This window comes from Eucyclogobius newberryi, unplaced genomic scaffold (assembly GCF_026437365.1).
Source record: "Eucyclogobius newberryi isolate DKJ021-1_F unplaced genomic scaffold, fEucNew1.0.hap1 SCAF_15, whole genome shotgun sequence".
NCBI lineage: Eukaryota > Metazoa > Chordata > Actinopteri > Gobiiformes > Gobiidae > Eucyclogobius > Eucyclogobius newberryi.
In genome coordinates this window covers 25,452,528-25,479,894 of record NW_027315779.1, presented here as the reverse complement: position 1 = coordinate 25,479,894, position 27,367 = coordinate 25,452,528, and the positions used below count along the sequence as shown (strand labels likewise).

Sequence of the window (27,367 nt, the reverse complement as noted above, 5' to 3'; positions counted from 1 at the left end):
AAAACAAAACCATCAAAATTGTGTTTATTCAATCGTAAAAAAACTGTAATGTTACGAGGGAGTTCTGCTGGAAAAGTGTATTAAGTTTTCATAACCCCAGGTCAACGTGCCCATTATTCACAAGAAAATTCAAACTGTTTTGGGACTGTCAATCAATCAATCAATCAATCAATCAGTCACCATCACCATCAATAAAGCACTGCAGACACTTTATGACATCATGATCCCACTGGATTTCAGAACCATGTATTTGGGCCTGAGGAATCACTTAACAGTTATATCTTGAACATTCTCCTGGCGTCTGCAAAAAAGCCCAAACAAAAAAATCAAGGACTGGGCCGACATTATACTGGACATTCGCAAAACGAAAAAAAAAAAAAAAATTCTGACTTGATTTAGAAAAAAAGGACAAATTTGAAAGACTATGGACTAAACAGGACGAGTGGTTGGATTGGTGTTTGTACCGACGTTATCAGCGAATTGGCAAATTGCAGCAAATGTATTTCCTAACGAGCTAGACTTATTTTTTGATTTGCAACAGCCAAATCTGGAAATTCCAGTGGCACGAAAGGAAAGCCCAATTAAGATAATATGTGATAGAAGGCTGGTAATTTACAGGCCTTGATGAAACAAAAAGGAGAGGCGGCGAGCTCAGAAACTGCAGCGTGGTTTTGGGCCGCTGATTGTACCTTAAGGTTGGAGAAAGTATTTGAAGTTAAGTTGTGTGAACGTAATAGTGGCTGTATAGGAACTGCAGTACGGGAACGTTTAGTGCAAGTTTGAGCAAAGTGTTTTAAATTCTGAGCCTTTTGTTGTTGATAATGAGAATGAATAATGAGCGGGTAGTGACTCATTTTGTAAATATAAACTTATATTAGATTAATGTGGAGGTTAAAGAGGAATGACTTCTTGGCATGTATTTTTTAGTAGTAGTTTTTATTGCACTGACAAAATGTAGAAAACCAGGCTTCCTTACTGCATGTGGGCTTATATCTCAACAAACTTGTTTCCATGGAAATATATTCCACAGTATGACATACAATGTGTCTATTTCCATGGAGAATGTTCAGAAGTATGGTTTTAACTATCTGTTTCCATGGTGTGATGCTGTGCCACCTCCACAAAGTTACACTGCGAACACGTCCTAGAACCTGCAACAACCACATGTACTTTATCCAGGGCCCTTCAAATGTAACGGGGATATTTAGGTAGAAAATAACGTAGTAGACATCAACTAAACGCCAAAAAAAAACTAAATCGTGGCACATTTAAATCAAAATGAAAGTCCCACTTAGTTCAAAGTCTGTCAAATCGTTCTAAACACATCCGTTTATTGTGTACCTGTGTCTCCTCCTCTCCTCCCCCTGCGTCTCCTCTTCCCCTCCCCCTGCGTCTCCTCTTCCCCTCCCCCTGCGTCTCCTCTTCCCCTCCCCCTGCGTCTCCTCCTCCCCTCCCCCTGCGTCTCCTCCTCTCCTCCCCCTATGTCTCCTCTTCCCCTCCCCCTGCGTCTCCTCTTCCCCTCCCCCTGCGTCTCCTCCTCTCCTCCCCCTATGTCTCCTCTTCCCCTCCCCCTGCGTCTCCTCCTCCCCTCCCCCTGCGTCTCCTCCTCTCCTCCCCCTATGTCTCCTCTTCCCCTCCCCCTGCGTCTCCTCTTCCCCTCCCCCTGCGTCTCCTCCTCTCCTCCCCCTGCGTCTCCTCCTCTCCTCCCTCTCCTCTTCCCCTCCCCCTGCGTCTCCTCTTCCCCCCCTGCGTCTCCTCCTCTCCTCCCCCTGCGTCTCCTCTTCCCCTCCCCCTGCGTCTCCTCTTCCCCTCCCCCTGCGTCTCTTCCTCTCCTCCCCCTATGTCTCCTCTTCCCCTCCCCCTGCGTTTCCTCCTCTCCTCCCCCTGCGTCTCCTCCCCTCCCCCTGCGTCTCCTCCTCTCCTCCCCCTGCGTCTCCTCTTCCCCTCCCCCTGCGTCTCCTCCTCTCCTCCCCCTGCGTCTCCTCCTCTCCTCCCCCTGCGTCTCCTCTTCTCCTCCCCCTATGTCTCCTCTTCCCCTCCCCCTGCGTCTCCTCTTCCCCTCCCCATGCGTCTCCTCCTCTCCTCCCCCTGCGTCTCCTCTTCCCCTCCCTCTGCGTCTCCTCTTCTCCTCCTCATAGGTCTCCTCCTCTCCTCCCCCTGCGTCTCCTCCTCCCCTCCCCCGCGTCTCTTCTTCTCCTCCCCCTGCGTCTCCTCTTCTCCTCCCCTTATGTCTCCTCTTCCCCTCCCCCTGCGTCTCCTCTTCCCCTCACCATGCGTCTCCTCCTCTCCTCCCCCTGCGTCTCCTCTTCTCCTCCCCCTATGTCTCCTCTTCCCCTCCCCCTGCGTCTCCTCTTCCCCTCCCCCTGCGTCTCCTCTTCTCCTCCCCCTGAGTCTCCCCCTCTCCTCCCCCTGCGTCTCCTCCTCCCCTCCCCCTGCGTCTCTTCTTCTCCTCCCCCTGCGTCTCCTCTTCTCCTCCCCCTATGTCTCCTCTTCCCCTCCCCCTGCGTCTCCTCTTCCCCTCCCCATGCGTCTCCTCCTCTCCTCCCCCTGCGTCTCCTCCTCTCCTCTTCCCCTCCCCCTGCGTCTCCTCTTCCCCCCCTGCGTCTCCTCCTCTCCTCCCCCTGCGTCTCCTCTTCCCCTCCCCCTGCGTCTCCTCTTCCCCTCCCCCTGCGTCTCCTCCTCTCCTCCCCCTACGTCTCCTCTTCCCCTCCCCCTGCGTTTCCTCCTCTCCTCCCCCTGCGTCTCCTCCCCTCCCCCTGCGTCTCCTCCTCTCCTCCCCCTGCGTCTCCTCTTCCCCTCCCCCTGCGTCTCCTCTTCCCCTCCCCCTGCGTCTCCTCCTCTCCTCCCCCTGCGTCTCCTCCTCTCCTCCCCCTGCGTCTCCTCTTCTCCTCCCCCTATGTCTCCTCTTCCCCTCCCCCTGCGTCTCCTCTTCCCCTCCCCATGCGTCTCCTCCTCTCCTCCCCCTGCGTCTCCTCTTCCCCTCCCTCTGCGTCTCCTCTTCTCCTCCTCATACGTCTCCTCCTCTCCTCCCCCTGCGTCTCCTCCTCCCCTCCCCCTGCGTCTCTTCTTCTCCTCCCCCTGCGTCTCCTCTTCTCCTCCCCCTATGTCTCCTCTTCCCCTCCCCCTGTGTCTCCTCTTCCCCTCCCCATGCGTCTCCTCCTCTCCTCCCCCTGCGTCTCCTCTTCTCCTCCCCCTATGTCTCCTCTTCCCCTCCCCCTGCGTCTCCTCTTCCCCTCCCCCTGCGTCTCCTCCTCTCCTCCCCTTGCGTCTCCTCCCCTCCCCCTGCGTCTCCTCCTCTCCTCCCCCTGCGTCTCCTCTTCCCCTCCCCCTGCGTCTCCTCCTCTCCTCCCCCTGCGTCTCCTCCTCTCCTCCCCCTGCGTCTCCTCTTCTCCTCCCCCTGCGTCTCCTCTTCCCCTCCCTCTGCGTCTCCTCTTCTCCTCCTCATACGTCTCCTCCTCTCCTCCCCCTGCGTCTCCTCCTCCCCTCCCCCTGCGTCTCTTCTTCTCCTCCCCCTGCGTCTCCTCTTCTCCTCCCCCTATGTCTCCTCTTCCCCTCCCCCTGCGTCTCCTCTTCCCCTCCCCATGCGTCTCCTCTTCCCCTCCCCCTGCGTCTCCTCTTCCCCTCCCCCTGCGTCTCCTCCTCTCCTCCCCCTGCGTCTCCCCCTCCCCTCCCCCTGCGTCTCCTCTTCTCCTCCCCCTGAGTCTCCCCCTCTCCTCCGCCTGCGTCTCCTCCTCTCCTCCCCCTGTGTCTCCTCTTCTCCTCCCCCTATGTCTCCTCTTCCCCTCCCCCTGCGTCTCCTCTTCCCCTCCCCCTGCGTCTCCTCTTCCCCTCCCCATGCGTCTCTTCTTCTCCTCCCCCTGCGTCTCCTCTTCTCCTCCCCCTATGTCTCCTCTTCCCCTCCCCCTGCGTCTCCTCTTCCCCTCCCCATGCGTCTCCTCCTCTCCTCCCCCTGCGTCTCCTCCTCTCCTCTTCCCCTCCCCCTGCGTCTCCTCTTCCCCCCCTGCGTCTCCTCCTCTCCTCCCCCTGCGTCTCCTCTTCCCCTCCCCCTGCGTCTCCTCTTCCCCTCCCCCTGCGTCTCCTCCTCTCCTCCCCCTACGTCTCCTCTTCCCCTCCCCCTGCGTTTCCTCCTCTCCTCCCCCTGCGTCTCCTCCCCTCCCCCTGCGTCTCCTCCTCTCCTCCCCCTGCGTCTCCTCTTCCCCTCCCCCTGCGTCTCCTCTTCCCCTCCCCCTGCGTCTCCTCCTCTCCTCCCCCTGCGTCTCCTCCTCTCCTCCCCCTGCGTCTCCTCTTCTCCTCCCCCTATGTCTCCTCTTCCCCTCCCCCTGCGTCTCCTCTTCCCCTCCCCATGCGTCTCCTCCTCTCCTCCCCCTGCGTCTCCTCTTCCCCTCCCTCTGCGTCTCCTCTTCTCCTCCTCATACGTCTCCTCCTCTCCTCCCCCTGCGTCTCCTCCTCCCCTCCCCCTGCGTCTCTTCTTCTCCTCCCCCTGCGTCTCCTCTTCTCCTCCCCCTATGTCTCCTCTTCCCCTCCCCCTGTGTCTCCTCTTCCCCTCCCCATGCGTCTCCTCCTCTCCTCCCCCTGCGTCTCCTCTTCTCCTCCCCCTGCGTCTCCTCTTCCCCTCCCCCTGCGTCTCCTCCTCTCCTCCCCCTGCGTCTCCTCCCCTCCCCCTGCGTCTCCTCCTCTCCTCCCCCTGCGTCTCCTCTTCCCCTCCCCCTGCGTCTCCTCCTCTCCTCCCCCTGCGTCTCCTCCTCTCCTCCCCCTGCGTCTCCTCTTCTCCTCCCCCTGCGTCTCCTCTTCCCCTCCCTCTGCGTCTCCTCTTCTCCTCCTCATACGTCTCCTCCTCTCCTCCCCCTGCGTCTCCTCCTCCCCTCCCCTCCCCCTGCGTCTCTTCTTCTCCTCCCCCTGCGTCTCCTCTTCTCCTCCCCCTATGTCTCCTCTTCCCCTCCCCCTGCGTCTCCTCTTCCCCTCCCCATGCGTCTCCTCTTCCCCTCCCCCTGCGTCTCCTCTTCCCCTCCCCCTGCGTCTCCTCCTCTCCTCCCCCTGCGTCTCCCCCTCCCCTCCCCCTGCGTCTCCTCTTCTCCTCCCCCTGAGTCTCCCCCTCTCCTCCCCCTGCGTCTCCTCCTCTCCTCCCCCTGTGTCTCCTCTTCTCCTCCCCCTATGTCTCCTCTTCCCCTCCCCCTGCGTCTCCTCTTCCCCTCCCCCTGCGTCTCCTCTTCCCCTCCCCATGCGTCTCCTCCTCTCCTCCCCCTGCGTCTCCTCCTCTTCCCCCCCTGCGTCTCCTCCTCTCCTCCCCCTGCGTCTCCTCTTCCCCTCCCCCTGCGTCTCCTCCTCTCCTCCCCCTGCGTCTCCTCCTCTCCTCCCCCTGCGTCTCCTCCTCTCCTCCCCCTGCGTCTCCTCTTCTCCTCCCCCTGCGTCTCCTCTTCCCCTCCCTCTGCGTCTCCTCTTCTCCTCCTCATACGTCTCCTCCTCTCCTCCCCCTGCGTCTCCTCCTCCCCTCCCCCTGCGTCTCTTCTTCTCCTCCCCCTGCGTCTCCTCTTCTCCTCCCCCTATGTCTCCTCTTCCCCTCCCCTTGCGTCTCCTCTTCCCCTCCCCATGCGTCTCCTCCTCTCCTCCCCCTGCGTCTCCTCCTCTTCCCCCTTGCGTCTCCTCTTCCCCTCCCCATGCGTCTCCTCCTCTCCTCCCCCTGCGTCTCCTCCTCTTCCCCCCCTGCGTCTCCTCCTCCCCTCCCCCTGCGTCTCTTCTTCTCCTCCCCCTGCGTCTCCTCTTATCCTCCCCCTATGTCTCCTCTTCCCCTCCCCATGCGTCTCCTCTTCCCCTCCCCATGCGTCTCCTCCTCTCCTCCCCCTGCGTCTCCTCCTCTTCCCCCCTGCGTCTCCTCTTCCCCTCCCCATGCGTCTCCTCCTCTCCTCCCCCTGCGTCTCCTCCTCTTCCCCCCCTGTGTCTCCTCCTCTCCTCCCCCTGCGTCTCCTCTTCCCCTCCCCCTGCGTCTCCTCCTCTCCTCCCCCTGCGTCTCCTCCTCTCCTCCCCCTGCGTCTCCTCCTCTCCTCCCCCTGCGTCTCCTCCTCTCCTCCCCCTGCGTCTCCTCTTCTCCTCCCCCTGCGTCTCCTCTTCCCCTCCCCCTGCGTCTCCTCCTCTCCTCCCCCTGTGTCTCCTCCTCTCCTCCCCCTGCGTCTCCTCCTCTCCTCCCCCTGCGTCTCCTCCTCTCCTCCCCCTGCGTCTCCTCTTCTCCTCCCCCTGCGTCTCCTCTTCCCCTCCCTCTGCGTCTCCTCTTCTCCTCCTCATACGTCTCCTCCTCTCCTCCCCCTGCGTCTCCTCCTCCCCTCCCCCTGCGTCTCTTCTTCTCCTCCCCCTGCGTCTCCTCTTCTCCTCCCCCTATGTCTCCTCTTCCCCTCCCCATGCGTCTCCTCTTCCCCTCCCCATGCGTCTCCTCCTCTCCTCCCCCTGCGTCTCCTCCTCTTCCCCCCTGCGTCTCCTCTTCCCCTCCCCATGCGTCTCCTCCTCTCCTCCCCCTGCGTCTCCTCCTCTTCCCCCCCTGCGTCTCCTCCTCTCCTCCCCCTGCGTCTCCTCTTCCCCTCCCCCTGCGTCTCCTCCTCTCCTCCCCCTGCGTCTCCTCCTCTCCTCCCCCTGCGTCTCCTCCTCTCCTCCCCCTGCGTCTCCTCCTCTCCTCCCCCTGCGTCTCCTCTTCTCCTCCCCCTGCGTCTCCTCTTCCCCTCCCCCTGCGTCTCCTCCTCTCCTCCCCCTGTGTCTCCTCCTCTCCTCCCCCTGCGTCTCCTCCTCTCCTCCCCCTGCGTCTCCTCTTCTCCTCCCCCTGCGTCTCCTCTTCCCCTCCCTCTGCGTCTCCTCTTCTCCTCCTCATACGTCTCCTCCTCTCCTCCCCCTGCGTCTCCTCCTCCCCTCCCCCTGCGTCTCTTCTTCTCCTCCCCCTGCGTCTCCTCTTCTCCTCCCCCTATGTCTCCTCTTCCCCTCCCCATGCGTCTCCTCTTCCCCTCCCCATGCGTCTCCTCCTCTCCTCCCCCTGCGTCTCCTCCTCTTCCCCCCTGCGTCTCCTCTTCCCCTCCCCATGCGTCTCCTCCTCTCCTCCCCCTGCGTCTCCTCCTCTCCTCCCCCTGCGCCTCCTCTTCTCCTCCTCATGTTGCAGGTGTGCTGCTGCTCGTATCCACCTGTTCTTCATTATCACAACGATCTTCAGCTCTTTGTCATTTCGAGTGCAGTTTTCCATCAGGTGAAGGTCATTTTGTGCTTGGACCTGTGTTTTTGAGCATTTTGAGCCTTGAAGACGAGAGAGTTTTATTTTTCAGTCTCCAGTATTTGTGTTAAGTAAAGTCTGTGATTGAGTTCTGTAATTCCTGTAATCTGGGCTGTATCCATTAATGATCAAGTGTCTGTAGGAATCATGTTGAATATTTACATTTGTACGTTTCTATTGGAAATATAAACACATAACCACAATGTGCCAAAACACCAAAGCAGATTGTATTGGCTTGAAATAAATAAATGTTATGCACAGTGTGTCATGTGTGCTCCTGATTGACTTCAGACCCGCCTCAGCCAACCTCCTTTCTCCATCTGTCTTAATTACAATCAATAACCGTCAATGGATCTGTTTGGATCTAGTCATCTCTAACGGGAACAAGCGGGAGATGAATGAAAAAAAGGATCAGTTTAAATGATGCACTTGACTATGGCATTAACTAGGTTTGCCAAAGAGATTCACATTTTAAAACCTATATATTTTGAATACGCAAAAAGTCCTCCAAATGATGAACGGAACAGGAAGCTGAAACCTGTGAATGAAAAAGTTTGACAAGAAATATATTTTCATAAATCAGTACTGGACTCAGTTATGAAGAATTTATGTTATTGAGTTACAATAACAACTAACAATACAAATAATAATCTGTAAGTATTGTACTATAAAATATGGTTAAAATTATGTTTTTTTAAATTGTATTTTACTGTTATTCATATGCAAATACAGATGCAATGTAAAAGAAAAATAAAATGCAAGTGAACTATTTATTTTACATTTCAGGTATATCTCACGTACGGTGTACATTTTAGGACATTGCCATTCATTGTTGTCACTTGTCGTAATGAGATATACGTGAAATGTTGGTGTGTTCGTCTAAAACATGGCAATTTATAGTGGAAAAAGAGACCAATATAAAATCATCAACAAATAAACAGTACTTTTTTTTAATTTAAAGTTCTGTAATGTACAGTTTTAAGTTTTACACATCGATACTGTAAAATCCTAATGTTGAATATTGCCTGCAATGGAAGACACTGGAGGCAGCTCTGTCCAGGAAGAATAATGTGTTGTAGCAGCGAGGGGGGGCCAGCTGTGAGGAATGCCTAGCAACTGTTTGCCTCCTCCCTGACGGGGTCTATCTCTCCTGCTGATTAATGCTGGGGAGGCGCGCCGTGCTCTCATCGCTCATGCTCCTCGGCCAGCCACCGTAGGTTGGCCACTAAATAGAGATATACAAAAGGTGAAGGCAGAAAAAGCAGTCTTTGCCTTGGTCATAAAAAAGTCAGAGTGAAGTCTAATGTACGGAGACTTGCGATGAAGAATATACAGTCAATTCATGCTACTTTCATTTATTTATAGGGGAAAAGGCCGTCACAAAGGAATGGAACAAACCTCACCAGCGATTAAGGACTGGACTGAAAAAGTAACAGACATTAGACAAATGGAGTAAAAAAATTCGGACTAAATTTGGAAATTGACACATTTTTCTAGACTTTGGACGTGAGAACTGTATTTTTATTTGCCGTGATTTTGTTTCTTTTGATGTTTAGTTGATTTAGTCAATGTGCATTATCCACATTTACTTATTTAGAATATAAATAATTTCCCAAGAAACCATTATATTTGTATTTATTGTAGTGGGATTGTGGTTATAAAATTCTGTCCATTAATCAAATAAATTGTTCCATCCGTATAGGAGTTATTTATGCGAAGCTGCCTGCTAATTGTATCAGTCAATGTTCATATTTATGTGTTTGGACGTTAGCTTAATCAGGCTGTGAATCTACAGAGCTTTTCAGAAGACCTTTACGTCAAAAATAATATGAATTGTATTGAGTCATAAAGACTGACCTATTTTTGCCTTTTATTGTGTCATGAGGCCATTTGAGCATTTGCAATAACATGGAGATCCACAAATGACTTCTCCAGGACGGATTTAGCTTAGTTGTGTGCACTGAACTGTAACTGTCACATCATCATTAGATAATGAACTAGGTCAATGTCATTGGTTACAGCCAGAATTGTACCTTTTATTTTATTTTTTACATACAGTACTGAAAGCCAGCTGCACACTAGAGGAGTTTAAAATATTCTGTGATTTTAAAATGTGTCAAATGGCCTTTTTTTGGTAACTTAATTGGGGATTACTGCAAGATGTCAGTATTCTGCATAAAAGATTGCAAACTACGGCAACTAAACATATTTTGGAATTTCTGGTGAAATTACCACACAGACACTTTGCAGTTTCTCTAAATGCTCAAGAACGCTGTGGGATACAATTACCATACATTGCAATGTAATGAATTTGTTAAAATGGTGATTATTTATTTTATTTTTCAGAGTTCTATTGTCAACATTTATCCACATATTTACTTTAGAGCTTCCTTCTAACTATAATATGGCATACACAGGGACAATAGGAGGCTGATAGCCCATTAAAGGACTGACAATAAACAAAGAGGCTAGTTTGAAACAAAGAGGTGAAACCAACACCTTTTCATCAGTGGTGGGCAGGGCCTACCCAGAGTAGCATAAATATCTGAGTTCCCGGTCCTGATTCGCAGATTGAGAATGACTCTTGGATGAGAGTCGAAACGTATTGTTTGTCCAAATAAAATATCACTTTTCTGTCAAATATAGGCTATTTGAATCTATTATTTAATTCATTTCACGTCATATTTATGAAGGATACAAGTGCAGACAGACACCTAAGGGCATTACTTGGCATGTTTGGAGGGCCGGATTATAAAGACAAACGGGCCACATGTGGCCCGCGGGCCGTAGTTTGCCCACCCCTGGTATAGCCTGTTCTTCAAACTAAATATTAGGAATGGAATCAATTACAAATATATTTTTTAGATAATATCCAATCAGAGCATCGTATCACTTCGTTATAGGCTCTTGCTATTGGTCCGAGTTAATGGTTTGCGTAAAATATTGAATATATTGATTAGGATTTGGGCTATAATTGGCATACTCAGCAAAATAAAAATGTAATCCTATGACAAAAGATGAGCCTGAACCTAAAATGCAAAGTTATGAGTCATTAGAACATACAATGTCTAACTGGAATAAAAAGTTGTAAAAAGTAATTTCATGAGTCAGAAACAACATGAGAAAATGCATTATGGCACAAGCACTTAACCACCAGGTGCAGCTGAGCAGGAGCGTCCCGTCCTGTGAGTGACCTCTGAACCTGCACCACTTCTGTTACTGTCCTGTGTGAAGAGGAGCCTCATACACCCAGAGGCCGGAGTCTGGAGCATCCACAGAGCATCACACAGCCTCAAATGTGAATGTGTAAGTTTGTTTTAACTGTTAGAGTCTCAAAACAAATACACAAGGATACGAGACGAGCGTCAACTGCCTTCATACGCACTCCTATTTACTATTCAGAGTGAAAGACAATGCAACACGCAGGAGAGCGCCGTATTCACTGGAGGTATGGAGCTGCCTTCACTGACTCATTGTAGCCATGATGAAATTGAAAAGTTAGCACAAACTCCGTGTTGGTTTTGTTCAGTATTGTGTATATTTTAAGAGCCGTCACTTGGCAACAGTGGCTGAAGTTTAACGGCGAATAAGTTTCTCGTGTTTGAACCTTACAGGCGCTTTGACCCAACAGAGGAAAGCCACCACAAATAATTGCTTTCAAGTGTCAGGCAAATCAGGCATAAAATCAGGCAAAATACACTCCAGTGTGCAGAATACTACCTGGAAATTAAAGTGTCCAAACGTTCAAAGTTGCATTATAATTTGGCGTCCATTCTGCACCACCTCCAGTCATATAATTAGACAATAATGGAAAATGGCCTTGACATGCATGCAGTTCCAGTATTGAATCACCAGTCCTCAACATCTCTCCAACTGTTGCTTCTAGAAAATACGTTGTAGTGCACTGCCCAATCTTCAAGCGTCTTAAAGCTGGGGTTGCTGATTATCAAACCATGAAAAGAAGATCTAGGTATTTAAATACTATATCAAACTAGTCTCTAACGCTCTCAAACCTTTAAGAGCGTTGCGTGTATTTTCATAATGCAAAAAGACTGAAATCCTCCAATGCCACAGCGTCTGCCACACCCAATCACCTCCGCCACAGCCAATCAGCCGACTGCATTCAAACAGACCACGCCTCTCAGCTTTCAGCTTTTGCCACAACCCAACTCTTTCCCTTGACCACCTCATCAGTGGTCATTCTCCCTTCATCATCAGTTCATCACTTCAGCTTTTCCCCACCACCAGGGTCGTCTCCTGCTTGCGTTGCACGTCATTGTTTTGCCGGGGTCTAAGCGCCAAAATGTGAATTCTAATAACATTGCATTGTTGTCTGTTTTAGTCTTTCCAGATTGTAATGCATTCGTTTTCAGGCACTTGCGCAGCTTTAGAACAGCTTTTTTCAGGCATCCCGCGAGAGGTGCACACTGGTCTAATTTTTTATGACCTTTATTTAACCACGAAAGTCCCACCGAGATTAGTTCAGATTATCTCTTTTGCAGGGGAGCTCTGGCCCCAGAAGGGAGGAGCCTGCACATGTTTTTAGCGCTAGGGGAAACTGAAGCACCCAGAGGAAGACTACACCAACTCATGGAGAACATGCAAATTCCACACAGTCACAACGTGCTGCTTTTCCAATATAATAAGGCGGTGGCCCATCGAGGGACACAGAATACAACAGACATGTAGGATATATTTTCTCTGTATGATCAATAATCATACCTGATTTATTGCAGATTTGTTCAAACAGTGAAGTATTGAAACCCATCTCAACTGTTAATATTCACCAGCAATAATTTTTGTGCTTGTGAAACTGGGGCACAAACCAATCAGAGCATAGTTTACAGTTCCAGTTAGTCTTGCTATTGTAGCAGTGTGCCCATCACGCCGGCACATGGCGCACATCTGAACTATAAAAACGTCTTCGTAGCTCTTGCGTTCCATGTCTGACACTTCCGCATCCCGGTTTGTCGCGAGGGTTGTCTCGTAAGGGCCAGGTCAATGTCTCTTTCAATTTCCCGCAAATCTATGTATTTTAGTACCTTTTAAAATTGGCGATTATGTATTTTAGTGCCGTTGCATGCACGCCGCATGTCGCCACCCTCTATTGTGCCTCATTTCCAGTGTGGTCCGGCTGGCGGTACCGGGGTCCTCCGTGCAGCCGGCTGCGAGGTGGTCAGGTCCCCAGATGGAGTCCTCGGTGTGGTCGGGCAGGAACGTAATGGCTCGTCCTGGGCCTAACGTGGTGCGTCTTGGGCTGTGGAGATCCCCAATGGCACTGGCCCTTTTACTCGCCCTTTTTTAATCGCCCTTTTAATCACCGTTTTCCGTTTTCTGTTTACTATTTTCCGTTTTCTTTTTCCTTTATATGTGGAATATTGTGAACATGTGCTTGAATCCACTAGTTGAAACTCTGCTAACCGAATTAAATGATGTAAGTTATTCATTCAGCACCACTGTGTCCCTTTTAGTTGAATTATTTTTCTGGATTAATCTCCAGTGGCGTTGTTGTTTTTTCTTAATTTAACTTTAATCAGAACTATATTAAAACACCTCGCTTGCCACACTATGGTACTAACTCAACTCAATAAAATCTAAATATTAACAACCCAACAGAAAACTGTATGCATTAATCAGCACCACATTCGTCCCACATTTGCAAGACAAAACAACAGAGACTTTACACTGACATGGCTTTGTGCCTCTCCACGGGACAAGGTTCATTCCAAATCTGTGATCCCTCTGCTAATTACACAACCAAGACTTTGTCCGGACTACACCATTCAAAGTCTGCAAACAAGCAATTAAAAAGGGCTGAAATCCGAGCGGTCGTTTGGGATCAGTGGTGAAGGATGTGCCGCTCGCCTTTTGAGCTCCATCTCAGCCTCCTTCATGGCGGGTGTAGCGGGGCAAACGTTACATTAGGAGCTCATTATCGGACGGACTGGGGCATGGCTGGGGCAGTGTGTGGAGTCAGCTGCCTGCCTCATTACAGGAGCCACGCGGCGCCCCCTGTGCGCTCTCGGTGTGTGTGTGTGTGTGTGCGCGTGACTCGTTTCAACACATCAATGTTTGTGCTAATATGTTAGTACAGTGGACATCGCAGGCGTTCTGCAAGGTCTTTTGTTCATCTTTTGGGTTGTATTAGGTTTTGTCTTTCAGTTTATTTGTACAGCTTTTGAACAGTGAATGGAATGTGGCATAAGATAAGATAAGATATGCCTTTATTTGTCCACACATGGGGAAATTTTGGTGTTGCAACGCAAGTAGATACAGAAGAAAAGAGCAGATAACTTATAGGAAGCTTTAAAAAAACACTCTTAATAGAAAAACTCTGATAAACAAAACTCCTATAGACAGAACCTCTCATGTTCTTAATAAGGAATAGAGGGAAAAAATAAAAAGATTAAATGAAATAAAAATAGCTAGCATAAGACAAATAATACTAATAATATATAAGAGCAACTACTGGACCTCCCTGTCAGTTAGAGCCCTCAGATTTGGTGCCTTGTTCCCTTTGCTGGCAACAGTGCAAATGTTAGTAAAGACATTGCAGCTGGCCGACGCTTATGAGGTATGTGCATATGTATGTGTTGATCTGGATTGGAGAAGCACTTTGGGTTTTAATCTGTAGAGTAGAGAGAGTAGAGAGTAGAAAAAGGCAATGAAAAGTACCAGGAGGAGAGCGAGTGATGCCTTCTATAGTGAGCGTGTAGATGAGGGGGAATGTATAACTGTTGGAAATATGTGTTGTAAACTATGTCGGTTTGAAATAAGTAATTAACTAACTAAGAAAATCTGAAATCTGATGTTTTGTATGTTCAGTAAAGCTATTGTCAATCAACTGGTTATTTGATCGGTCATAAACACTTTATTGCACTTTGCATTTAACACAGTGTACTTACCTCATTAATGGTGCTCTACCTGATTTTTACTGTCTTTAAAAACGTGAAAAAACGGAACTAGTCCATTTTAAACTCTTATTTCCCACTTTCCTAATGCATTCTGAGCATCCTAAATAATGAGACAGCTTTCAGAGTCCAGAGCAGAATTTACCAAAGCAAGGCAAACCAAGGTAACTTTATATGTGGGGCACAATTTGTACACAAAGTATTTCAAAGTGTTTTACACAACAGGAAAAGATGCATTAAAATCTCAACACAAACATAAAAACACAAAGAATCATTATAACATTTATTTTAAAAGAGAAAAGTACTTATAAGAGTTCTATCAAACTATCAAACATTAGCAAACTACTCGTGCACTTCCTACTTCTGGGAGAATGAAATGCATCTTTAATTGCAGACAGCACACCGCAGACTGATTTTGCCCCTTAGAGATGCTTTTATAATATATCAGTTATTATTATAGTTTATAAGAATGATTTAGGCTTAATAACACCCTAATTCCTAACACTATGTAGTTACTGCTTAATAAACTGTATATTTATTATGAGTGAATTCTTTGTTCATACTTTGTTCATGCCAATTAAGGTGTAGTTATTAAGTGGTACCAAACCTTTTCCCTACAATTCTATATACCCAAGTTTGCTAAACAACACATACTCTCCCCTCCAAGACATCACAGATCACACATGTCACCGAAATCCATTGACCCCCTGAGAATTTGGACATCCGCGCAAACCCCCCTCTAGCGCTGTGTCCATATTTTTAGCCATAACAAGCCCTCGGAGTGTTCCCGTGTGGCGGCCCCGCGCGCAGGCATTGGCAGGCATGTCACGAGTGCGCGGAGGGATTCTTCAACCCTCCGGTCCTCGTCGATCAAAAACCGTGCAGGTAAATGAAACCAATTAGGTAGCTCCACGCAACTTTCCAAGCTGGCCGCTAATTGAGTGCGCACAGCGGGAGGCATGCACACAGCGGAAGGCATGCAGCGTAGGCAGCAGATCGGGCTCAGAGGAGTGGCCAAGCATGTGAGGAGAGTGTGGGAGATGAAGAGCGAGTGCACTGGAGACACTTTGAGCAGGTCCAGCTTGGTTCCTGTACAGAAGGTAGATGTATTCAACCTGTACTGCCACGCTCACGGCAACTTTTACTTCTTATGCCTCCTCAAGGCTTTACTCTTTAGGATTAGTGTGTGCAAGTAAAGGCTGTATGATGCACGTTAAGAACAAAGAAGTGATTGTCAATGGAACGTTTGGAAAAATACAATGCCGGATTTATCGCAAATTATTAACATACAACAAAGACCTTGGAATCACAAACCATGTTATGTGATTCTGTGTGTAATTTTGAATATACTGTAAATGCGCTTCACTGATTTGCCGAGAAGATATGTTGACTTCCGCTGACGAGCAACGTGATTTTGAACGGGATATACAATATATAGGGTATTACGTGAAATGTAACTATACAAGGAGAATTAAAAGTGGCCATTAATGTTCCCCTTAAAATGACATAAGTTGTGGTTTTTTTGTGATTTATTATTTTTATACAGTGTTTTTAGGAAACCAAGCCATGTCATGTTATGTAGGTTGAGGATTTTTTCATGTGCGAATAAGATAAAAACTAAAACAAACCATTTTCAGGGTAGTACTGTTGTTAAGTACATCATGGGAAGCGTAACATGACATAGTTTTGGATATTGAACCAAGTGAGTAATTGTGTTTCATCACATGCTTATCTTTGTGAAAACAGTTAAATGATATACCACTACCATCAACATTACGGCTTAACTGACCAATGATGGACAATGAAGTTATGACATTTGAGATATATATGGTGAATAACTGCAATAGGAGCATATGTTTCCACCCAATGTACCTTCTGAGGGATTGCCCAAATAAAGTCATTACTCTAAATTAGACATTACCTTCAACAATCAGTTTTCCCATTGTCTAAATTAATGACTCTGCTCTTTGGGACTGATCACAGAATCACATTTTTACATTTTGGTTGCGAGAAGATGCGACATTTCCACTTCATTAAGGTTTTTCTCGAAGGGCCCTGTACATGTTTCCCCTCATTAGGAATAACAAGCTAATTATCCATTCTGGGCTCTGAATACAATGGGAGTCGTCAAAGCCCAGTAGCACACGTTTCTCCCACAAGTACAGCTAAAAATATATCCGCCTTTAATGTCATCTTATTTCCAAGTTATCCACAGAGGGGGTAGAAATATGTTAAATATAAAAGGTTCTGCAAGTGCTGTACTCTTACTGTTACTATTACTTAAATGCAGGACGCGTTTTGAGGTTACTTGCAGACTGAATGTTGCAGTAACTTTTTGTACTGCAGTGTATATTTGAGCTACACAGTCTGGGTTCACGTAATAACACAAAGAAGTAGTCGAATCTCGTGGAAGAAGTCCCGAATCACAACCGACTCACATTTGGTATAATTCAATCCTGCCGTTAATGCTGCTGGCTACTCCTGCTGGTACTGCTACTATAATGTGTTGTACTGCTATATTTTATAAACACCCGTAACTAAATAAATGGAAGATCTTTAATGCTGTACCATGAAACATTCCAGGCAAAGTAATGGAAACAATCCATGGAAACAAGTGGGTATCGGACCCCACCACAAAAGTGCACCTCTCTGTACACTGACTCCGGTGCTGGTGCGGTTCAGGACCCACGTTGGTCTCTTGCATATTGCCTGTTACACCAACTCTGGTCCACTGCGGTCCGTTTTTTAACAAACGCTCGACAAATGACAGAGAAGCCGCACCAGACCGATGCAGTCTCTGGCAAAGATAGACCGCACCCGGACCGGAGTCAGTGGGAACCCGGCATTAAGGCGAGACGCAACAGGTAATTTGATAAAGATATAAGCTTTCATCAGAAAACAACAGTCTTTCCAATCTGCACCTTAAGTTGTTTTATTATTCAATTTTATCAAATGAAGTACATTGATTTCTATGGAACATTGTAATTTCAAAGGCAGTTTTCAACACATTTTCTCCCATAGAGACATAAAGACCAGCTCTTAAAGTAGCTCCTGCACATGTCTGCACACACCCAACTTTATAATCAGGTACTAAACAAGATATTGTTACTCCGGGAGGTGTGTGAAAATGCCATTATAATGACACTGACCAACCCTCTAATGAGCTCATGCAGATACACAGAGCACAGGGCAGACACTCCACATCATCAATCCAATTTTCATTTTCATTTGACTTTTGTGTTTTTTATACTTTGTCTCCTTTTATTATGGATCACCTTCTGTCTGAAATAAATAAATAAAAATATTGACTGATCGTACTGAAAACTTTTGTTGTTTTCCTAATTTATTAAAGTTTTAATTCCAAAATATTTTGTGAAATTTGAATTTTTACGCCAATTTTCTGTTAGGTAATGTTTACACATATATCTAAAATCCCCCCTGTAAGTTTATTTGTCTCTAATATGTTAACAAATCAAAACAAGAAATTCAAACCTGTCCATTTTTCAGTTTTTGATGTCCCAAATACATATGAAATGCAATATGAAACATAACATGGTGAAAAACTAAAAATATTGTTCCTAATGAGCAGTTTCTCAGTATATTTTTTTCTAGTTGTGGAAATAACAAAACAACAAACCAACACCCACCAGGGCATTAATAACCTGTATCATAAATGCACAGTATGTCGCCTTCTGGAGGGGGAAAGTCATGTGCATGATTCCATGGGAATAGGAAGTTAAAACAATGCTTCAGTCTGTGGAGATTTATCTTATAATGTGGAATGTTACAGTTGTGTTATGATTTGACTTAAAGCAGCACTAGAATAATATAGTGCTCCTTAAACTTCACAAAGATGTTTGACACTACCAGGTAAGGCCTCCAGGGGGCGCATGGGAAGCTTTGCACAACGGTGCAGGGAATACATATGCTAATTACAATGTCAGCGCCTGGAGGGGAAACGGGGGATGTCACCAAGTCTTATTTCATAATTTTTTGGCAGAATAAATTGAAAATGTTACACTTACATGTATGAAGGAATGTAGTTTGTCTTTATTAAAGTACAACGTTTGGATATATTTGTGCACAATTATACAATCAAGCACACAAATATTCAAATATGCACTATTTCAATATACTCGGACCCAGAGCTCTGAAATTACACACAGTCGTTGTTGTTGTGAAAATACATTATTTTGTATCAAATAAATCAATATTAGCTTTGCCTTCGCTTAGAATTTCAAATGGTGTCACATGTGGACAAAGTACACTCTTTTGATACTCATTCTAAAATATGTGGGTCCAATTCCATGGAAACAAGCAAGAGGTGGCTCTTCCAGGCAAAGTTTGTGGAGATGCGAGCCCTCTAACAGTAAGGACAGATGTTTTTTTACACAGTTTTGGTGCTTTAACCATCCAAAATAAGTATGTTTCTTTCAGCGTTTAGTGCTACTTGTGTTCTTTATGTTTTGGTTTTCACTCGCTGGTTGTGTTCTGTTTTATGTTCTTGAAAAATTGAAATAGAAATTGAATATATATATATATATATATATATTTTTTTTTAAACTAAAAACTGATGCACTTTGCCTGGCCTAGAAAAGCATCCCGAGTCTATCCTAACCATATGATCACTAGGGATGCAATGCGGCATCTACAGCTACTGTTTCACTTACTGAAGTTATAGCTGCTTACTAGTGCTATTTAAACAGTACTTGCACAAATCTCCATAATATATACAACAAACACCTCTTAGACTTGGTTCCCACCTGCCATGCTGCAGTGGAGGCACACAGCCGTAAAGTGGCTGTACTAAAGGATTGGACTGAACGCTGAGTAATCAGGCCTGATATTTGAAAATGTTGCCTCTTATTAAGGATTCCCTTCTGAAATCTTTCCAGAGCAAATTACAGATCAGTCATCCTTTCCATTACACGCCAAGAGGTGACGAGCCGTCAACTTCACAATATGGAAAAGAGCTGACTTTCCCGTCTCCAAAATGTGCCGAGACCAAAACAAAAATGAAGTGCGAGATAATGCATAAAAGCTGTGCATTTGAAAGATGTTTTGTGAAAGGTTGAGGTCTACACAATTTAACATGATATACATTGGATTAGTCACATATCAAGGTGCACTTTGAAACATTTCTGAGGGGTAGTCTGCCCCCTGCTTGTCTCCATGGAAATGTTATTGCTTTGCCTGAAATGTTCCTCAATATGGTATTACACCTTTATTTTTGTCTTGCTCAAAAATACATTGAAACACATGCATTCTTACTGTGAGTGATCCAGGGTCGCCTTTCCACAGATCTGACATCAATTCAACAGCCAAAGCAATGGTGGAACATTTTAGTAAACAGAATAATCCAACAGAAATGTTGCATAGCACACCTTTAACTTTATTTTATTTACTTTGTTGGTCAAAATGACTGGTGGAAAAAAAAAAATACTACAGGCTATATATTTAAAATGCACTAATTACCATGGAATTTTCAGTATGTTGCCATCTAGTCCGCCAACTCAATTTGAAGGATAAAGAAAGAGAAAAATAAGTACTGAAATATTGAACTATATGATATAATGAATGTCTTGCTGTGTTTATGCAAATACCTTCTATCATTTAAATTTAAATTACATAAAAAAATGTGTGGCTTATTTACTGACTTTATTGGACAGAACAGTCCGATGTGAAATGGGGGTGAGAGCGCCATCTGCAGGGCCTTTTCACCGGAATGAAGCGCAATAACCACATCACACCTGCCCTTAAACCCCTGCTCTGGCTCCTTGTACATTTTAGAATGCATTTAAGTTCTTATGATTGTTCTTATGAAGTCTCAATGGCATGGCCCCTTCATATTGAGTCGATTTTTTCCAGCCCCACTTCCAGACCGGCAGCTCCTATTGTCCCGAGGACCAGGCTTAGGACCAGAGGAGGCGGGGCTTTACTTTTGCACTTTTGAACTGCAAAGTAACTTATGCACTTTTCCTCTTTGGCAGTTGATTCCAGAGAGAAAAGCTTTTACTATTATTTTATTTTGTGCTGACGTCTGTACAGCACTTTGCGCTGTCTGTTTTTTTTTTTTTTTTAATGTGATTTGATTCTGCTTTTAGTCCCACATTAACCACTGATACAGAAGGAGCCACTTAGATAGGAGTGCATGGAGACCTTTCTTCTCAGTCATTTCTGACAAAGCTGTTAAAGAAAACATCAATGATAGATTCACGCATGTTTGAGTATTCTTGTATAATAAGTTCTGCTGTTTCGAATAGGCTATCAATAAAATGTCTATTGTCAAGCAAGAACATTGTGTACGATGTTTGGTCATAAAGGGTCATACACCTTTTTTCCATGGAAATTGTATTGTTTTGCCTGGAATGTTACACAAATTGGCACAAAATGTCCATGGAGAAAAGCTGTTACATTTTTGGCCAATAAAAATGCCTGTAATTGAATAATTAACAGACAACTTTATACTTATACTGTGGAATATTCCGGGCAAAGCAATAAAATGTTCATAAGACTCGGGCATAGGACTGACGCCACCAGAAACCGTATAGTGCACCTTCAAGTCGTTTTAGATAAATACGTTGAACAATGAGCAAAACATTAAAACAGTGTCCACCTTTGAAACCTTTTCTACGATAGATCACTTTTGGATGAATGAGGGACTAGACTGCCAAATCAACAAATGTAATTAAAAGAAAATCTGCGTGACATTATTGATGCATTAAACAAGATAGCATGCATTTAAAGAAAGGGAGTGTCTGTTATTTTTGTGCCGGCCGCGCACCACGGCTCCTGAAACTGCACCGCTATTTGACCACGTTTTAGCGCCGTTTTAGACCGCGCCGGGTTAAGGTTAGGGTTAAGGTTAAGGTTAAGGTTAAGGTTAGGGTTAGGGTTAGGGTTAGGGTTAGGGTTAGGGTTAGGGTTAGGGTTAAGGTAAGGGTTAGGGTTAGGGTTAGGGTTAGCCATGAGACTATAATGGGCTATAAGGGAAATGCCGCGGTCCCTGAAACTGCGCGGCCATTTTGACCGCGCCGCGGCTCTCCAGCCACAGCCTTAAATAAAACACTTTTTATTTTGATTTGCTTCTTTTTCAGTCTCATTTTTCTTAGTGTAGCTTGTTCTAGGTAAAATTGCTCTTTCTCTCTTAAAATCTGGCATGTCTAACTCCTAACGTACCCGAACCACCACAACAGATCAACATTTAACCCTCAAATTCAAGCCATACTTCTCAAAACAACAACAATATCCAAGCACTGACATTTTACCTTAACGCTACAATGCTCACTAATATTAGCTTGGAGATGATTTGGCCTGCTCCTCCATTAGTGTGCTGCGTGTTTCTCATACAACGCATTGGTTTTCTGACAATGCTACGGCAATTTGAAGCTACTGCCTGGTCATTTAGAACACCCAGCTACGCCTGACACCGTTTTAGTTGTAATTGAAGTAGCGGCAGAGTGGTTGACGTCGTCTCCTCTCCCTCTCCGTACCTTTAATTAGCATCTCCCCAGTTATAATGACACATGATGCTAATACAGCTCCAGCAGGCTAACCGCGCGTTTCCTCTCGCCTTCCTCTGGGAAATCACTGGCTACTAATTAACTTAATGCCCCAAATACACTTGCCTTTCTCATCATCAGCACATTAGGTGAGGGTCCGCTCCTGGGACGGACGACTTCTAATCACTTTCTGGCAGGTGAGGGCGGGAGGGTTGGTAAAGAAGTAATCGAGGGATCAAAATCTTTAAAGGGTTAGCAGTTATTGTTCAAAGAATGGCTTCGAAGAGTGGTCTGCTGAAAGGGTTATCTGACATTATTTGACTTTTGCCAACAAATTCTTCTTGGTCCATGGTAGTGATGCATATTTTGTCTTTTGAGTCAGGTCTGGACAAGAATTAATTTCAGTGCGGCAGGTTTTAAACGGCATGTCGTCTAGATTCACGTCCTCATTAGACTCATTTCTCCGAGAATATAAGTATGTGCAAAAAGCTTCAAATGTAGTAAACACGATGTGTCCCCTGACGTCTTCTTCTACAGTCTGTCAAACCCTTGCGCTTCCTGCTAGAGTGCCTATAAATTCTATAATAAATCTATAAATTAGATGCACCGTTGTAATGACCACAGGGTTCAACGTGTGGGAAAATAGTTGCGGGTTATATAGGTAGTTTTAGTCAAACAGAAAGAATATTTGTTTTGTTTTAACTATGATAGTTGTATTGCATTGCTTCATGGGACAAGTAAGATTGTTTCATTGGACGTTTAGTTGTTTATGGTCTGGTTTGAGGCTCTGGGTTTAAAGTGAAACTTAGATCTCATTTTAAACGTCATGATAGTAGCAATTCTTTTTTCTGCAGTGCGACATATGCATGCTGTAGATATGCTGTTAGCTCATACAGCCATATAGTATAATTAGAGAGTAAACTTGATCATTTCTCTTTCAACAGATGGCCGGCGTTTCCTTCATTACTTGTTCCGCTGAAGTCTTTGTGGTAATTGTAGCCCATACGGCTGTGTTTGGTGTGGGTTTTGAAGTTCTCTTATTTGTGAATCTTAATCTACACTTGGGTGGAAAATAAACTGGTTCGGGCTCGGAGTGGAGAATGTAGAATGGCATTATTAAAAAGACAGTTGACTTTTGACAACTAGCTTAATTGTTTTTGTCATACATAAAATTGTAAGAATGCCAAGAACAATGGTGTGACAAAGACAAGAAGTTTCATGCAAATACTACGGAATATAAAAGATCATCTAAACTCATAAAGCAGATGCACTATTCATTTCAAAGCCTTTTTTTCCCAATAGAGTTTATCTTCAATATCATATGTAATAAATTCAGTTTGCATTCTACATCTAACCGCCATTGCAATAAAGGAAGGCACAAGAAGCTAAAAATGGAACAAATTATGTGTAAAACTGGTAGTGGAGGGTTTTCCAGCGCACACTCAAACTTCCGAGGCTCCTCATTTGATCGCGGTCCAGGAAGGAGAAGAGCGTGGAGAAGCTTCATCACCAGCTTGGAAAGAAAGTTGGAGGAGCTTTTTTTGGGCCAAAAGGCAAATTGGAAGTTGGGAAAGGGGGACAGATTAAATGCCAGCGTCTCTCAGGGTGACCATTTGTGTGAGGAAGCGCTGCACACCCTCCATATTGTGCGCTAACAAGGGTTTAGCCAGACCACACTTTTTTAAGCCATAATAGATGAGCTAGTGTGGTGCACAGTGACCACAAGCAGAGATCATTTCAAAACACAATGGCAGAGGGTGCAAGTAGGTAAATTCACAACATAAGGCAAGGGAATAGTGTATTATTAGACACTATTCGGATTGGTTTTACCTTGGGACCTCAGGTAAATTGAAATAATTATGGACATCGCTGTATCGTGAGATTCGTCCATGTCTGTAACAATGTGTATAACAACTATAATTCAAAAAACTCAGAGGTCCTCGGGTAGTTTTTGTCCCATGCGAATGTTAATTAATTGCGCTATTCGGACGGGATTAGTTTTACCTAGGGACGTCTGTAAAATTGGTTTGTGTTTTTTTTGTCAGCGTGTCAGTAATTCTCTCGTTTTTATTGATGGACTAGCGAACACAAGAAATATGATACAAAGCTTTGAATTCATCCATGTTGCCAGTGTTTTTTTCTATTTTCAACTATTTTAGGTTTGTTTTTAGCTTTGTGAAGCGTTACCTGTGCTTAGTGTGAGATGTTTGAATAGGTACAAACTAGAAACAGACTAAGCCCACTGATGGCTCCCTGTTTAATTGCAAAAGAACAGTACTGCTGAACAAATAGCCTATTGTGTCATTCAGTCCATACTGTCTGGTCAGGTGGGTGCCCCTCGGAGCACCTGATGCCCTACGCACTGCACTCTGCTGCTTGCTATGGAAAAATACCACTATGAAGAGGCCCCCGCCTCTTCATAGTGGTATTTTTCCATAGTTTGTTTGTAGCTTTGTGAAGCGTTACCTGTGACCATGTTGTTACGATCAGCGATCAAAATGCCGATCAGATTTCCTCAGTCAAAGCCTCAAACTTTGCTCTTAAAGCCTCCAAACTATCCCAAAGGAGCTGCTTGGTCCTCATTTGCCAACTACTTTCAGGGGTTATAGTTTAATCGTAGTTTGTGTTGTGTTGTTTTTACTTTTAATTGTAGAAAAAACTGTAATTGGATTGGCGAAGGTTACGCTGCGAATCAATAATATTAATCTAGTTCAGACTTAGGCGGAAAATGGACTCGGAGACATTTTGAACAAAAATAGTCCGAACCACGGACGGCATTCGTCTAAAATTACCCGAGGACCTCTGAGTTTGCTGAAATACAGTAGGTAAATGTTTCACGGAACTAGAAACACAGACGATGTTCTTAATTGTTACAGTTTACTTAGTTTCGTTCGTGATCTTCAGGTCTAGATCCTCTCCACCCTCCACAGCATGAAAACGTTTTTATGTTTGTTTTAGTTGTTTTATGTGTAGGCCTAACACATAAATAGTAAAAAAAAAGGATAACGGGTTTTTAACACTGAAGCCTATATCGATTCAAAATGTCTCTCCGTCCATTTTATGTGTACATTTTAACAAGAATAATTTGGCATGGAATCTTCTCCGATCCAATTGTATTTATTCTACAAATAAAAAGTAAAAGACACAAAACGGTGGAATTTAAACTCGTTGTCCCGGCAACCAAGGACTGAGCAGCATTGAGGGTCTTTAAGCAAGTTTAGGTGCTTTTGGTGCACTGTTCACTTCTATGGCAGTACATCACTTTATATTTTACTCAGTATGTACATATCATGCCGTTTTTGTATAAAGTGTTCAATGTTTGTTTTCTGTGTTGCACCGAACCTCCAGGACAAGTTCCTATGTTTGTGAATTGTTGTTCATCGACAAATGGCAAGAAACACTTTTCTGATTCTGAGTTTGGGTCGAGGGGGTGTGTCAGCGTGAATGGATAAAAAGAGAGAAGCTCCGGCTCTTTTTTGTGTTTTTTCCTTTTTTTCCAAATTTATAACGAAAAAGGTAAGGTAAGGTAACTTTATTTGTACCTGAGGGTGGATTTGGTTGCAGGTAAAAAAGGGTGGGCTGCTCACACACACATAGACAACATTAATGATAGTGACAGAAAACGGACAGTGACATAACAGAGACATAGAGACATGGATAACAAGTATACAAACAGTTATTAGTGTCAAAATACAGCGGAAAAAATACAGAGTAAAAGCCATCATAGATACAAAACACTAGCCCAGAATAAATAAATAAATAGATTAAGAAGGCTGTACTGTCCATAAGTTAATACATTAGTGTGTAGTCTGACCATTTGTAGTCTATAGTATTATATAGTATAGTCTATTTAGTATTTTAATATCTGAGGGAACAAAACTACCCCTGTATCTCTCAGTTTTGCATACAGGCATTATGTACCTGCGGCCTGATGGAAGAAGCTGAAATTCACCATTTGGTGGATGGGATCCGTCTTCTACAACTAGCCTCTGTAGCTGCCTAGTGAGGAGGGATTCTGGGTTCAGCTGTGGCTCTCCAATCAGCCTACTAGCCCACCTCACAATTTGGTTGAGGGAGTTCTTATTTTTTAGGGGTAGGTTGCTGAACCAAGACACCAGGCTGAAGGAGATGACCGATTCAATAAAGCAGCGGTAGAACATGGTGAGCATCTTTCTGTCTATGTGGAAAGATTACAGTTTCCTCAGGCAATGCAAACGCTGGTTCCCCTTTTTATACACAGCTTCACAGTTTGCCTCAAAGTTTAGTTTCTTATCGATGATAGTCCCAAGATATTTATAATGATCTACACACTCCACTGTCTGACCCTTTATGCAGGTGAGTTCCTTATTCCTAGGGAGTTTCCTAAAATCTGTATGCATGTCTTTGGTTTTGGAAATGTTCATCTGTAAAAAGGACGTGTCACACTAATCTAAAAAATCCTGGACAACTGGACCATGACCCGTTTCGTTCCCTTGTAGCAGGCTCACAATGACAGAGTCATCTGCATACTTTAGTATAAATCTGTCTTCCCTGCTGCTGCGGCACCTGTTGGTGTAAAGAATGAACAGGAGAGGGGACAGAACACAGCCCTGCCGGGTGAAGCAGAGGAACAGATCTGGTAAGACAGTACTCCATTTGTGTCCTATTAGTTAAGAAATCTAAAACCCATAAGTAAAGAACATATGCAGTGAAGCAAAACAAGACCAGAGATAATAGACAAAATCAGTAGGCATAAAAAATCATGGCCCACAAAACCCAAAGAGAACGTCTTTTCCATTTTACGTATGTGTAATGTTAGTCCAGTCCTTGATTGTCAGTGCATTTTGTGTCCTTCATTTTTTGTGAGGGCCTTTTTCGCAGCAACCAGGAGGATGCTCCAGAGATATCTGCTTATTGTGTCCATGGCAGGAGTCCTGAGGCCCAAATACAGAGTTCTGATGATGGTGATGTCATAAATTGTCTGTAAGGTTTTATTGATCTCGGTCCAATTCTTGAACAACAGGACAGTCCCAAAACATGTGAAAGTAATTTGGCTCCTGGCTGCTACAGTTTCTCCAACAGTGCATTTCCCTGTGAATAATTGAGCGCTTTGACATGGGGTTATAAAGAAAAATGTTATTTTGTGTTTCTTCACTGAGATGTAAATATATTTTCTCATTCTCCTTCAGCCAGAACAAAGTGACCCTCTCTTTCCCATCCATCTTTAATGTAATCAGTAGAGTGGATGCCCACATTGTTAATTAATTTGTATAATTTAGATATTATTCCCCTTGAAAGTTCAGATTTATAAGCATTAATGCATATTTTAGTTAAAGGGCTATGATGGTCATTACTTTCTTGGTTATAATAGCTCCTTATTTGCAAAGTCCTATTTCTCCAAGTCAAAGGATTCTTTCAACATGATTCTCCTTTACAATCTGGTAAAAGACCTTTATACTTTTGGTGTTTGTCCAGAGCTTAAATCTCTTATCTGTGGGTTATGATCAAAATTCCCCACCTAACAGCAATCAGTTTAGGATTTTAACAACATTGTTTAGTTTGTATTTTTGATCAGCTCCTTCCAGGTCGTAAGCACAGTTTTCACCCAAAGATTCTCCACTTCTTCCAAATGACTCAACCGTCATCTGCCAGTGATGCCTGTATGTACAGGAACCCCCGGCACAACATTAGTCTCAATATAAGGCCTGTACAGGAACCCCCTCCACATTAGTATT

General features: G+C 45.1%; 1 long non-coding RNA gene across 1 annotated transcript in view; it reads right to left on the bottom strand.

The window, feature by feature from the left end:
* Positions 1 to 26,956, bottom strand: part of LOC140361185 (uncharacterized) — a 143,362-nt gene extending 116,406 nt beyond the window's left edge. Inside the window, exon 1 of the long non-coding RNA XR_011926958.1 lies at positions 26,837 to 26,956. This is a non-coding gene — a long non-coding RNA (uncharacterized lncRNA). The remainder of the gene's footprint in view (positions 1 to 26,836) is intronic.
* Positions 26,957 to 27,367: the final 411 nt, after the last annotated feature.